The sequence below is a fragment of the Alligator sinensis genome, unplaced genomic scaffold, assembly GCF_000455745.1.
Source record: "Alligator sinensis unplaced genomic scaffold, ASM45574v1 scaffold455_1, whole genome shotgun sequence".
Classification (NCBI taxonomy): Eukaryota; Metazoa; Chordata; order Crocodylia; family Alligatoridae; genus Alligator; species Alligator sinensis.
In genome coordinates, this window is record NW_005842142.1 from 1,974,325 (window position 1) to 1,985,636 (window position 11,312).

An 11,312-nucleotide genomic window follows, 5' to 3' on the forward strand; every position below is an offset into this window, starting at 1 on the left:
TGGTATTACTCAGAGGGGCACGTGTGGATCCCTAGAGTTGTGGGGGAGGTTATTTAATCAGAGTTACAATGCTAACCTACCCATATAGTAACCTACTGGGATAGCAGCTTTATTATGAACAATTGTAATTACGCTTTCATTTTATATGCAAATGTTCTTGCATGTTTTGTACAGTGTCTTTGGACTTATCATTTGCTTGAGATTCATGTGGCACAGGTACCTGAAAATATATTGTGTATAAAAGTATTACTAGCATTCTTTGCAGCTACATAAGTTAGAAGCAATGATTCAAAAACTAATGTACTAGTGTAGAGAACTAAACACACACAAGATCCTGTTAATTTCCATTTGAATCTCTTTTCAGGATAAATTCTTTTGCACAAATTCTGTGCTTTAATGTGCAAATTAGGTAAAGTCTTTTAATATTAACAGATCTCTGTTTTTCATATTTTTTCAATTGCTGTTTTCCCTTCCACGTTTTCTAATGAAAACATTTTCTTCATTAGAAATTAACATATATTTTGTGCAAGTGTCCCTTCATGATGGAGAAAATGAATTATACACTATGAACTATGTCTGTAGGTGATTTTAAATCATCCATAAATTCATTTGGGACTGTTTGAACACGTGTAATTGTTTTATGCTTCAAGGTGATATCTATCTATACTGAATATTTATAGCAGGAAAATAAATAGGGTGTGTGGGGGATAGGATTCCCTGTGAGCTTTCTTTAGTCCCTTCCTGTGAACACTGCAATAGGAAAAAGGTCTTCTGGTTTAGAACTGACGGAAGATTTAAATCATAAATTCCACAATGACTGCCCTTGCTGGAAATTTCTGATGGGAGTGCTGATCATTTAATGAACAACGTCCTTAAGCAGAGATTGATGCTTTTTAAAGTCAAGGCTATATCTATTCAATTGAACTGTTTATAATTTAGATTGCACTTTAACGCTTTACTGTGCGAGCAGTAATTTTACCTTCTTAGTTTCACCATGCTTTAGGCCTTGAGCAGCCTCCAGACCTTGGATAAACTTAATAATTTATCTGAATGTAGTCCTAGGATGCCAGTTACATGCATTCTTTATTGTCCCACTGAAACATTAAAAGACATAAAAAAAAACCCCCTAAATTCAGCTGTAAGAGAGAGTTTGAGCCAGAACATCTTTCCACAATCTAGTTGTTTTGCTTTTATTAATTATTTTCCAAAGTCTTGGCTTTTTGGGGCGGGGTTATGTTTAGGTTTATAAGAGTAACCTCAGCCAATTAGGTAGATTATATAGAACCTTTGTTTTAAATCTATTTTTCTTGACATTATTTCTTTATGCTACTGAAACTTTGTACCACTGGAACTTTATACCTGCAATAAAACCTCCTCCAGGGGGCAAAATGAAGATTCTGTAGCTAATTAAATGGAATCCACTCCTTTTAAAACCATCATATGTGGCCATCATAAATATTCCTGTTAGGTTGCCACCTAGTCCCTTCCACTGAGCCATAGCTCAGCCATTTAGTGACCTAAGGCATTGCCAAAAACAATTCTTTTACTCCAAATTTCTTCTTTTAAAATGTTTCTTCCTACCATTCAGAAATTAAGGATGTTTTTTTAAACCTGACACTTGATATGCTGGATCAGTTCTCAATGGAGAGAAACTGTGCAACTCAGGTGGCTTCCTGCAGGGAAAACAATGAAAGCAGTTAATTGACTGCTGGAGTAAAAAGCCAGTTATTACAAGACAAAAATCTATTTGCCAATAAGAGAAAACTTTAAATTTTTAATAGTTATCGTCAAACTGCTCTGTGAATTCCCACTTTAAAGTTGCAGTTTAGAATGAAATCACATGTAGTTCCTTTTAATTCACAAATGCTCTGGAGGAAAAAGGGGTGCTATGAGCCATTAATTTTGAGTAGAGTCTAAATGGAGTTATCTGCATGGTAGGGGGTGGTTGCCATTCTGCCACTTTTGCCTCTCCCAGAAGCTGCAGGGAAAACTGAAACATTTTAAATAATCCCTTTTTATAGCAATAGAGAACCATGTCTGGCCACACTGGGTGTGTCTACACGTGTGATTAATGTTAAGCAATAAACTTTGGAGCAATTTGAGCTGGAATAAACTACTCCCAGGCACAGCATCTACATTTGTGCCCAGGACAGTAGTAATTTGAAATTGGAGTGGAGCAGGCCCCAAGTAAGGGGCACAGGGAGCAAGCCCCAGGCTCCAGGTGGCAGTGTCAGGTGGGCGGTGGAGGGCCTGGCTGGGGTTTGAGAGTACTGAAAGTGCAGTCATGTGGCTAATCAGCAGGCAGGAATGTGGCTCTCCTCTGGCTGGGCTGACCGGGAGCAATTTATGCCTATGGTGAACATGCATTTAATTTCAGTAAATTACCCTGGTGTAAGATAGTACTGTCCCCAAGAGTACTATTTTACTGCGACATAAATTAGTTTACTGTGGTATAATACTACTGCATGTGTAGACAGTGATGCTTTACTTCGCAGCTAATTAGTCTGCTCTGCAGTAAAGCATATGTGTAGATGTGGCTGCTGTTACTACCTAGGGAAACAGTGGATCAGTGAGTTCGATGAAAATAATAGGTATCTTAAAACAGTCATTCCTCTCTTCTACTGGAGTAATTTCATCGTATACGAAATTACTGCTTAACTTTTAGAAAATCCTGGTGATGTGCTTTGGGAGGCTTGGATAAATGCAAAGTATTACTCTCGTCAGAAACCTTCCAAGGGAGAAATAGACCCATATTAAAGTCTGAATGCCACTGCAAGCAACAAAGAGGTAACAGCAATATTTAGAAACATATTTAGAAACAGCTTATTTCATTTTTACCCCAGATCAGCAGGTGATGGCAAATTTTTCATTCCAGTGTCAGTTCAATTGGATCTAAATTAAACAGGTCATGATACATTTAAATAAAGGACTGGAAGGATTTCTGGAATGAGAAAATTAAGGGTGCTTATACAAGTTACACTTTTTGCACAATCTGGCCCCTGGGGAAAGCGTTCTACAGCCATGACATAACACGTGTTATGAGTACCTTAGGGAACTTTTGTTCAAGTTCCCTCAAGGGTTAATTTTTCACATTTGTGGCACTGGGCTGGTGATTGCCCCAGTGACCAACCCCCTCCCAGCCCCCCCTGTCCGGGCTGTCAGGGAGAGGAGTCTCCTCCCTGTGCAGTGGAAGGGGAAGAGGGAGCAGGCAGCACACAGCTGCTGGCTGGGATTGCCATGGCTAGAGCTGGGGAGAGGGCTGGTTCGGCAGCCTCCTGCAAGGCTGCAAGGAGGCTGCTGGGGTGCCCCTGCCTGCTGCCCAGGGGCAGCACAAGCAGGCAGGCTCAGCCCCTGCTGACACAACAGGTGACCATCTGTGACGTCAGGGGCTTTAACTCATGGCACTTTATATAAAGTGCCATGAGTTAGAGTGCTGCCCTTAAATGTCTGTAGGCATCGTAAGATGGGAGAAGAATGTGTAATATGAGAATACTTTCACACAGATACACAATGAACATTTGAAATTCCAAATCCCAAACTGTACCCCAAGTCCCTCAAGAATTTCCTGCCCTCTCCTCAAAACTTATTCCTAACAGATTCCAGGACCCTTCAGTGTCAATGACACAGGTTGTCTTTCTATGCAGGTTTTATGAATGCCTAATTCCCTGTAACATTTTTGGAGGCCTAATAGATATAGCTGCTGATCACCAATTCATAGAAAGGACATCTGGAGGCTATCCCTTTACCATGGATTGCAGTGTCAAGAGAAGAAAAGGCTTCTGGCCATTGCTGCTCCAACTGCTAAGAGATGTCAGTTCCATTAGTGTCAGCCTGAAGGCTAAAACAACTTCAAAGTAAAGGAAATCTTGAAGTAGCATATGCTGGGGTCATTCTCGCTGCCTTGGAAGTGTCAGCCTGAATGCTGCCACTTAGATTTGTGCTGTAAGAGGAAGACATGGAATATCACCTCCAAAGGCAGTGGTTATCAAACTTTTTAGACTTGAGGAACCCACTGGAAAATGCCAGCTCTTAGCTTTCACTCGGTTTTTGATTATGGAAAAATAATAGAGCAATTTTGCAATTAACTCAGATCAGAACAGGTCAGAAAGTTTTTAACACTATGGATTCTTATTTGAAAACTCTTGTGTTTATCTTGTGAATCATGTTTTCACATCTAACAGTGCTAATGTTGTGTGGTAACCTGTGGCATCCTTGAAAGGATCTAAAGATGTCCTAGGGTGCCATGACAACCTGATTGAGAAACACTGTCCTAGGAAAGGAGAGCAGGCACTTGATCTGAAAAAGAACCAGGACAGGAGTTTGAAGGCCAGTGGACAAACTATTTAGAAATCAAAGGAAATGAGGGAATGTGCCTCAAAAGAGGATTGCTGGGTGCTAAGAATCAGAATATTTGCAACCAAAATGTGCTATCAGTTACTCTTTAGAAACTTTAACACACGAGGATGCTTTTTCTGAGGGTTTCACAACCAACATGATTTTGCAAGCATAATCTTACTCTCATGCTTTGAATTTGGTCATGCTCTCATGGCTATTATTTCTAAAGCAATGGACTAGCACAGAAAATAAAATTATAGTAAGGAACAGTGTCAATACTAGATACTTCCCCCACATTCATTATTGCTGGTGGGCAGTTAATGAGTTAATTGCATGACTTACAGCTCAGTTGTCTTCAGATAATCCAACCATAGACTGGAATTTTAGTGAAAATGTTATCATCCTCTGCCTGGCAGGTAGAGACTAAAGAGCAACAATGAAGGTGTGTGCACTTAGGTCTGAATAGCAAACTGCCAGTGCAGAGAATATAAAGGGAGAGGAGATAGGAGGAGAAGCCGTAGAAGCATGTATAAGTGCCTTTATTTATAGATGCCAGAAAGCAAGCAGCCTCCTGAGTGCAGTTTTTAAATATAGCCACCTGCAAGGGGCAGGACAAGAGACTGGTGCAATATTGTATAGATGCTCTGACTTCTAGAGTACATGTGACAACTGAGCCTGTGCTGGTAGTAAGTAAAGGCTTGCACATCAGGCAACAGCTCTGTGACCTTTGTGAAGTCATTTTATGTTTTCCAGCAGCCCATGCTGCAAAAACATTAGTCCCCATGGGGTAATGACTGACACATGGCTGGATATGGAGACCTACTATTTCACCTATTAAGGTTATGCTATCTGGGGTATAGCTGGGGCTCATTAGCAACGCAGTGTGAAATTTGCCTTGGTACTTCATCTGTTGTATCAGATCTCTGAATAGCAGACTCCAGTGCTCTCATGCAAGCACCTATCAGATGCAACATTTTTAAAAACAGAAAAATCTTATATAAACTTCTGTTAGGTAAGCAAAGTTTTTAAAAAGGTATTTTTGAACTTGGAAATTCCCATACCTTAACCATATGCACTCCCAGTAGCCAGAGGCTTTTATTTTTTTAGCAGATGTATCCTCTCATTTTTCTGGCCTTGCTCTATCCCCAGGAAGCACAACCCCTATGAGTCACTCTCATGAAGAAGTTGGGGTCAGCTTGTACAGTCCTGGTTGTGGCAGACTTTCTGCCATTGTGCTTGTTTAAGCTAGATATAGACCAAGGCTCAGTGTATTTATATTAGCATTTTGAACCTCTTATACTGTCTAATTTAAAGTGGACAGGCAGGTAGTTATTTAACAGCTGTATATCAGACAAAGCCATGCAGGGTGTTTTTATCTGTGAGTAAAGGCATAGCCCCTCCCTTGAATTGCTTTCAGTAGCAAGCAATCATGATGAGATAGGATTCGCTTATAGAAAGATAATAGACAGTAGTGGTCTACACCAGTAGAGAGTCCATGACTAATTAGATTATACACTTCCTTGGGTGGTGCAGAAAAAGACTTTGTGGGTACTTGCATTTTTTTTCCTCTTGACTGCCTTTCTTAATCCTTAAAGAGAATTAACTGGAGGACTCTAGGGTGAAGGTGTGTAGGAAAAGATGGGTAAGGAGGAAAGATATCAAAGAATATATGCAGGGTGTATAGCCATATATACTAGACATTTCCAGTATAGAGATACTTTAGGAAGGCAGGGTACTCTTGTGAGATAAGTGGGGTACAAAGGGATGTGCACTTGGTGGAGTTTAAGGTATGAACATGAATGGTGAATGCTAGGACAGTGTCTGTTAAACCAGTTCATCCTAGAAGTATTGGTAGGTTGTTTTCTTAGTGGTTAGACACTGCAAGTTTGTATGGAAAGCAGACTGATCTTGAAATATTTTTTTTAAAGTTATTAGCGCTCTACCATTCACTATTCTGAGAATTCTGTCAAAAATAGAAACAATATGGTTGCATCAGAAACACCAGTCAAATGACATTTTCTGTAAGCAGTTTGATTGGAAGCTAAAATTAAATAACATTTTTCACTTGAGGTGAGAATCAAACAGCATCATTTTCAGAAAGAAATGGACACATTGAAAGTTTTTTACAGGGAAACCTGGAACTCACATAGCTCAGAAGGACTAACACTGGAGATAAAACATCCTTTTAAGCAACTGAGGGAGTGTTTCACAAATATGAGCTGAAATACACACCCATCATTGCAGCAGTTTCAGTCTGGTTTCATAGCTTGCTGATTATTTTGCTGCCAGAAAGCCAGTCATTCTGATGACATAGCACGTACATAGCTTGTGCAAGTGAGTCAATGGTTCTAGAATAGGTCATTTGTAAATATAGATGCAACACCAAAGTCATGCCATTGTAATCCCTATTTCAGTAGTGTGTATCATGTCTTTATATAAAGATGGACTCTGCTAAAGCCATTTGCAACTTTAAAAACCCTTTCCCCTACCACATAAGGGTTGACTCTTACCAGAGCAACCATTCCACTCCTATTTGGTAGGGGGAAAATGGATGGGGAGAAGGCGGATAGTATTGCAGTGATATTCCCTTGTGGAATAAAACTCTACAGCAATGGAAAAAAATGAGCTAAAAATGTCACAGCGTTCTTTTGCATAGCCCCAGCGAGGTTAACAGCTCTGTAGAAGGTGTCACCTGAAAACCAGACACAGCAATGCAGATATAAGATCACTAAGGCACAGGAGCCAGCAACACAGGACCCAAGAACAGGCTGGAGAACAGAGGAGTTTGAATGGAGAGTTGGCTATGGAGTTTCCCTAGCCATTTTCTTGCTCTGTAAGCCTTCTGAGTGCAAGCAGGTGAAAGAGAGGGAATTTTTCCAGGACATAGCGGCAGAAGAGGAAAGAGGAGATAGCAAGAAAATCAAAAGGATGGCTGAAAACATAGCAATACCAAAGCTCCTGCCACACCTAGCTCTTCCTCTGCCTGTACCTGTGCAGTCACTGTACAGGCACAGCCCTAGGCCACTGAGGCTTCCAGGCAATCTAGTCACAGACAATGCAGAAAAGGATGAAGTATTTAATCCCTCTTTTGTGTCACTTTTTACAAATAGGGGCAACTACCAGCTGACAAGTTGTCAGCAGAGATTGAGAAAGAGACAAATAGCCTAGAGTAATGGCTGAACAGGTTAGGGATTACTTCACGAAGCTAGATGCTTTCAAATCAGCAGGGCCAGATAGGATGCACTTGAGGGTACTGAAGGAATTGGCTGAAGTAATTTTGGAGATATTGACTACCCTTTTTGAGAACTCAGACATTGAATGAGGTCCTGGATGACTGGTAGTAAAGCATTGGAACAAGCTACCTAGAAAGGTTGTGGAATGTCCATCCTTGGAGGTTTTTAAGACCCAGGTAGACAAAGTCTTGGCTGGGATGATATAATTGGGGATGGGCCTGCTCTGAGCAAGGGGTTGGACTAGATGACAACCTGAGGTCCCTTCCCTAATTTTCTATGATTCTATGACAGGAAAAAGACAAATATAGTGCCCATCTTAAAAAAGGGGAAGAAGGGGGTCCAGGGAATAACAGACCAGTCAGCTTGACCTCTATAGCTGGAAAGATCATGGAGCAGTCCTCAAGGAATCCGTTGTGAAGCACCTAGAGGAGAACAAAGTGATCAGGAACAGTCAACATGGATTCACCAAGAGCAAGTCATGCCTGACCAACCTGATTGGCTTCTATGATAAAGTGACAGGCTTTGTGGATGAGGAGAGAACAGTGGATGTAGTATATCTTGATTTTAGAAAGACTTTTGACACTATCTCACACAACATCCTCATTAACAAGCTATGGAAATACAGTCTTAATGAAAGTTCTGTAAGATGGATACAGAAAGAGGTTGGATCATTGTACTCACTGGGCATGTCTATATGAGATGTTTTATTGCTCCGTAGACTAATTTTACTGTAGTAAAGTGTCACTGTCTACATGTGTGCACCATTTGCTGCAAAGGAAATTAGTCTACTGTGCAGTTAGTTGCCATAAATACAGGTAGTAAACTAACTGTGCAGTAGATAGTGCACAGTAACACTCATGTAGACAATGACCAGGAACAAATTTCCTCCAAATCAGCCTATGTAGTAAGGAGCCACAGGGGACAGGGAACTGTCTGTCCCTACTCCTGGCACTGCTCGGCTCCCCTGCTCCTCTCAGGAGCTGGGAGTCAATCAGCGCTGGGACTGGGGAGCTCTGTGTCCCCTGTCCCAGCTCCCAACTTGGAGCTTGCAACTCCAGAGAGTGAGGGGGGCTGGGAATCCAGCTCTCACCTGTACCCTGGAGCATCTCTGTGCCATGCAGAGCTGTTCCAGGGGACAAGTGGGGACTGGATCTCCAGCCCCAACCTGCTCCCCAGAGCAGCCAGCTCTATGCCAAGCAGGGCAGCTGCTAACGAGCCCAATGCCCCCCGCCCAGCAGGAGGCTCACTGGCAGCTGCCCCACACCTGAGACAGCTCCCAGTAAACCCCATGTTGGACAGGGCTTCCCTGCCCAGGTGGGGGCTTGCTGGCAGCTGTGTGTCTTTATGGGCATGGGGCCAGGAGAGCTCTATCCTCTGCAGGGGCAGCTGTCTCCTGGTTGGTACAGATCAAGTTCCCTCCTGCTGTGCATAGGGTCAGAAGACAGCAGCCACCACAGCTGGCAGAGCTCTCCTGGCCTTGTGCCTCATGCCGGCCCATGGACTAGAACCCGGGGAAACCTGGAGCTCCCCCTGGATGCTGCAGGGGGGCAGAGCAGGGCAGGAGCAGACTGGTCCTATTGAGAACAAATCTTATCCCAACAGGGAGCATGTATAGATGTGTTCCCAGGAACACAGTAAGCTTTCTGCCAATTAATAGCATGTGTAGACATGCCCACTAAGTAGTTCTCAATGACTCTCTGGGCACATCTACACTTAGGTTACTGTGCAGTAACCGAAAACTACTGCACAGTATGGGCATGCGTCTACACATGCGCACCTGTACTGCACAGTAACTATGGTGACTTATGTTGATTGCATGATGCAGGTAGCAAATTTACTCCTGAGCAGTTACTGCACAGTCGAGCATCAGTAGATGCCTTACTGTGCAGTAACTATGTTTGTGTGGACTGACTTGGGAGTAACTTTACTCCCAAGTCAGTGCACCCCCCCACCTCCAACTTTTTCTGCTATGTGTGTCAGAGTATTTTTAAGCCTTTCCAGCAGAGAGAACCCGAGCAGAGTGCAGGGCCCCGGGCAAATCAAATCCTGTGGAGCCCTGCCCCTGCACGCCCTGGATGTGAAGAAGCGGTGGCAGTGGTAGCGGTGGGGCCAGATGCAAAGCCAGCAGCGGCGGCACAGATTCACCATGGCCACTCTGCCCAGCTCCGAGGGGCCCCCCAAAGCGCAGGGCCCGGGGTGGTAGCCCCAATTTTCCCCCTTCTAGGGATGGCCCTGCTTTCCAGAGACATTGGGTGTTGGCTATAGCCAAGACTGGGGACCTTGTGGGGTGTGCCAATGCTCCTGGGAACAAAACTGAAGGTTTCTGGCTGGAGGGTCTTACCCCTCCACTCAGGGTCAGACCAATCTCCATATCTGGGGTCAGGAAGGAATTTTACCCCATGGTCAGATTGGTGGGGACTGTGGAAGGTGGGTTGCCTTCTTCAGTAACAGGGAGAGCTGCCCTCTGCCCAGGACTTTTCGAGCGTATATTGACAACATTTTATAGAGGCAGGATATTGGTTGCCATGGTTCTTCTGCTTTACCTGTGGCAGTCTTTGTTGTGTCACGGTTGATGGTAGTCTTATGTAGAGTTTAAATTATGTTTGTATGCGATGCTTTGGATATGGATGATCCTGGCTCAGGCAGGAGATTGGATTAGATGACCTCTGGAGGTCCCTTCCAGCCCTACTTCTCTATGTCTCTATTACTATGACTCTATCCTTGGAAACTTTCAAAAGCAGATTAGATAGACACTTGGCTGGGATGGTTTAGTCAGGGATGATCCTCCTTTGAGCAGGGGCCTGGACTAATGGACCTTGTGAGGTTCCTTCAAGCCCTACTTTCCTAGGATCGTACGACCAATGTGGCTGGTGATGCAAAGACTCCCATGAGCAATGCAGCTCCCTTAGGGACTTCTCCCAGGATCTTATACCCCACGCAACATACACTGTCTCATTTTCCTAGATAAGGGGATAGCCACTCCAGAGGAAAGTTAGTACACAGCTTGAAATTTTACCCAACTCCACTAGCCAGGTCTAGTAGCAGGACCTGCAATATTAATTCTCACATCACTCTCTGTGATTTTTATGCACTTCCATAGGTTGAAAATATCTATCAAATAACCATGCACATATTGGATCATTTATTTGCTTCATTTTATTTTAACACTGGAATTGCACTCCACAGAAGAAACTCACATTTACTTACTTAGGGTTGTTTGGATTTGTTCTCTCCTTTTCTCTCCTGTTTTTGAGTCAGTCTACATTATACCTTGGTGTCTTTTCTTCCATTTTCACTGCCTGTTTTCAAAGGTTATGTCTCCCTTGTCAGACATTTTTAACGATAATAAGAGAGGATAGTGATTTTTGGTGTATGCTGGCTACTTAAGTACCTGGAATTATGAAGAAATTATCTTTATAGGCAAGCTATTCCATAATTGTCCCTTATGAGATTTCTTGTACTTACCTCTAATAGCATCTGGTGCTGATTATTATTGAAGGCAGGATACCAGATTAGGTGAACCATCAGTCAGATTTAGATAGCAATAACCATATTTAACTATTTTGCAATATAGCTTTTTCCTCATTTTCTCTCTTCCATAGTTTGTTATTTTTCCACTTCACCCCATTCTCAGCATTTTATTACAGTCCTTCCCCTCAGTTCTCTTTTAGCTTTTCATTATTCTTTCTATCTACATTCTTTCCTTCTCTTTCAAACAAGCGTAGACTTCTCTTTTCTCTCTTT